Source organism: Anguilla rostrata, chromosome 7 (genome assembly GCF_018555375.3).
Source record: "Anguilla rostrata isolate EN2019 chromosome 7, ASM1855537v3, whole genome shotgun sequence".
NCBI lineage: Eukaryota > Metazoa > Chordata > Actinopteri > Anguilliformes > Anguillidae > Anguilla > Anguilla rostrata.
Window position 1 is genome coordinate 17,221,586 of NC_057939.1, and position 4,479 is coordinate 17,226,064.

Consider the following 4,479-nt stretch of genomic DNA (forward strand, 5'->3'; position numbering starts at 1 on the left):
AACTCAGTTTACTGCTGTGTCACGATATTACAATGAAACCTGGGTCATTCACACAAATTTGAAGATCAAATGAAAGTATACCAATAGTAAATATGTAACAACAGTTCTGAGATACAGGCAATAAAAATGAAATGTAAAGGAATAAATCACTGAATGTACTAATAACCTTAGAACAGTGTTAAAAAGTGCCCTTTAATTTGTGAGTGCCAGACTTTCAGCTTGCATTTTCCAGATGCACTATAGCTCTGTTCACCATGGCAGCCTTTTCCCCAGAAAGGCAATATTACTGAGCAGTGTTCTGGCCTACATATCAAGAAAAAGATGGAAAACAGTGCTTTCAAAACAGAGGTACAGTAAAAGTTCAAGGTAATGGGTTCCTTGGATCAGTAAAGAGGTCAATTGCAATGTGTACATCTTTTTTATGTTGACAAAACACTTCTGCACTTCATTTACCAGAACGATGCTTTCCTTGATGATGCTTTTGAGTTATGTCTCACCCACTGCCCCAAAGAACCCTGAGATGGAGATGGCTCTCCTGTCATTCACATTCCCAAAGGCAGGGGTCACCCAGAACCACAAAGATAACACCAGTCCACTTGACTGCTTTTTGTGTGTGAGTGCACTATGCTCAGAAACATTGCATTGCAAACTATTGCAATCCTGCATGTATTCTGTGATATTGTCATTGGCACAGCTCACAGGTCGGATGAGCCTGCTACGTACAGTTCGATAATGTTTGATTATGTCCATGCAAGTGACCTGGGTAATTAGCAGTGAACACGTCAATAAGGATCCAATCAACATTTGTTCTTTGACTCACAATTAAATGCTTGGGTTTTTCATTGTTTTTTCTTTGCTCATTAAGTTTGGGAGTAAATCAATAAAATTAATGGGGGAAACCCTTTGTAAAGAAATAAAATAACACTCACAATTATTCGGTAGTCAGTGTTAAGGACAAATGTTCATTGGACCCTGGCTACATTTCCGGTGTTGTCAGCGTGCAGTTTTTATGAATTCTCTTGTCATTGTATGTATTTCTCTTGTGTATGTACAGTATTTCAGCTAGCAATGTTCCTATGACACAGAACACCAATGTTCTGTTGATTGCTTTGTTTTCCTTTACTTGCTTTACTATCCTTACTGGCTTGTTTTCACTCAAACTGCCTAAGGTAAAGTTTGTCTTATGAATGACATGGGAACCAGAAACTGCAAGGACTGGTGATTTCCCACAGAGTGCTTGGTGAAACTCTGTTGCATGTGATTAGGGATTTACTGTTTTAAAACCCCCAAGGACTGCCATAATACTAAATCTGTGATTTGTGATTGATAGGTGGGTCTGGAACCTCCCCTGCCCTTGGACACCCCACCTCCAATGACCCTAAACCTGAGACCCGCCCCGCCCCTTATGCCTCAGAGCCAAGTCTAACTAAACAAAGCTGACCCTGGAGCAGTCTGTCTCTTGCTGATTTAAAATTCCCTGAATGGTTCTATGTTTTCAAGGATGGGAACATTCTCATTCGCTAACGTGTGATGCATTGTCCTTCGGGACCTGGAACCCTGTTAAGCAAAATGAAAAACAATACTCCAAAAAAAAAAAAAACTTATTTCCGAGCAGAAAACAAACACCAAAGATCCTGGATAAAAAAACTTCTTTTGGCATGACAACAGGTTGAGTTCATCCAGAATGCAATACTAAAAAAAAATATTAAAAATCCTGCTGCACTGCAGGAGGTTATAGTGGTTTTCATTTGTTTGTATAATCTTCTTGAGAATGGCCAAGCAAGGTAGTTCTAACCATGATCAGAGACAAAGATCGTTCTGACACTGGCTGTTCTTTTCACAAGGGAAATCTGACAGAAAGACACCACAGAACACAACTCTCAACCACGTTCCTCACTGGCTGTGAGTTTGTCTTTGTGTATTTATGTCTCTGTCATGCCCCATCAGCAGTGGTTAAAGAAGGCTGAACACATCAACAGCCAAATGAGCTTGGGTGATAATAGAAGATTACTTTCTCATAATGGCCTTAGCAGGCATAGCTTTGGTGAGGACATTCGGGTCACACCTGTGGGAGCATGATGTAAACAGTAACATTGACTGAGAGGGCTACCTCGCAAGAACGAAAGAAAAAAGTCACTCTTTTTTCACCAATGTAATCTTCACCCACTCGAGTTGGCCATGCATACAGTAAAAGGGGCATTTATGTAAACTCTCACAGTAAAGTTAGCTATACCTTTTCTTATCCCGGGCACACTGGTAAAATGCTTATCCCCTAAGATCAACCTGACAAGTCGTAAAACCTCTTAAAGTGGAGATTATGTGTTCAAATCCCAGCTCTGCGCGTACGTACAGCTTCTTAAGGTAGCTATCCCCCCAGTAAGACCGCATCATTAGTGATGGCATTACACAATTAGGTGTCCTTTTATTCAAGAGGTGATCCATGTATTGAAGGTAAATTGCAGACGACTAGGTCGCAGTTCCTCCGTTAAAGGTCAGCCCATGTCGTGGGCGGGGGTGTAACGGGGGTCAGACTGGCCCTGGTTCAGATGGCTGGGGGAGGGGCTGGTAGAGCTTTGTCCTACAGCAATCATGACCACCCACCCAGCGCTTAAGGAGAGCCTGGCTGCCAGCTTTCCCCAAGAGGTCTGTCTGTGTCCTTTTACTGCCAATCAGCTATCACTTTACTGAGTATTTAACTCTGCTCAATATTTATTCTGCAATTTGTTCCTATTTTACCATATTTTGGTTCCGCACTTTTATTTTATTGTGTTGTAGTTTACATGGCATGGTCTCCACAATAAATAAATATGTGACACAGGATGTTAGGAGCGCAATTCTGCACAATTCTGACACCACACATGTTTGTAGTTTAGTTGATTTCAATGACCATAGATGTTGGGCATCTAAATGATCTTTTAATTTTGTGGTTTCTCAATTAATGCAGAAAAATGGGGACTTGTCAGCTAGCATTTCCTATTCCGTAGTAATATACACAGTACAACACATGTATGAGACTGATGTTTGTCAAATGCTGATATAGAGCAATTCCTTCCATAAATAAATACAATTTTCTGGTAACTAGCCTAGTGTGTTTTGCATTCACCTCAAATCTTGACACTGAGCTTTCATCCTGGCTTCAGTGCGGTGTGTTATTTTCGGTTTAAAAATTCACATGTGGTTCATTTTCTCTCTCACGCACTCACACGCACACATACACACACACACACACACATATACACAAACAGTGCACACGCACACGCTCATAGTGTTTCTGCATCTGTCTAACAGTTTCCATATACAGTACAGTGCACTGGCTTCTTTCTAGAGCCTGAAGCATTTTTGTCTAGTTCAATGTCACTGTGGAGACAAATTTGTGAAGAGATTTATATTCTTTTGTAGCTAGTTCTCTCCATGCCATTCTTTTTATGTGGCCTGAGTAATACGGTGTAGGATGACATCTTTCCTTCCAGTGAGCCCATTTCAGCAAGCTGTTTTCAGTTCGCGCCTGCTTTACTTTAGATTTACTCTCCATTTCAGTGCATGTAACCAACCTTCTGAGGAATGCAGGGATTCATGGCTGCCAATGAAATTGAACTTAGGAGAAAAAAAAAATATTTCAAGTTAGAAAAAAAAGAATCAGGAGAAGGTTCTAAGTAAATTCAGTTGCAACTGATTGCCTTGGGCTTTTGTACAGCTTTGTGTTTAAAAACAGGATTGTGCTTAACTGCAAACGATACATTGCATCTTGGTTTTCGAAAAAATGGTTTTTGTCTGACTTGCAGATTCTGGCATATGAACACATCCCCCATGCTAGTTTGTAATGTTTAAATTCAGGACTTTTCCATTAAAGTATGTGAGACCCATGTGCATTTGACAAGAAACATGTATGGAGACCAAAATGTTTTGTGCCTGGAAAATATGAAATTGAATTACAAAAATGGACCAGGTATTTTGTAACATTGTTTTCATGTGCTTAAGTGTCACTATTTATATATTTTTGTACACATATTTGAGGAAAATCTATTAATAATTATTTTTTTAATCAAAATGGCTAAAATGGAATGTTACAATGGCACTTCTGCAACGATCTCAAAGAGTAAAGATAATGAAAAATACTGTTGTGAAATACTGATTTGACTGACCCAGATTAATGGACATTTCTCCCCACAATCCTCCCTGAAGTCCAGCAAACCCAAGTGATGTTTGCTGTCTAATCCAATGTACAGAAGCTGAAACAAGGCACGTAATCTTACCATGTGATGTTCTTTTTTTTTTGGTGGCATTGCATGTGTTCCATACATTTTTTCCATTTATAGTTTTCAATGAAGACTTCAAATAAATAACACATATATATCTATACATTATATATAAACATTTATATACTACATGCAATTCACATAACTTAAATAATAACTTATATTTACAGTCCCCCCCTGGCCACCCCCCACCCACCCACCCACCCCCATCCCACAAGGACAG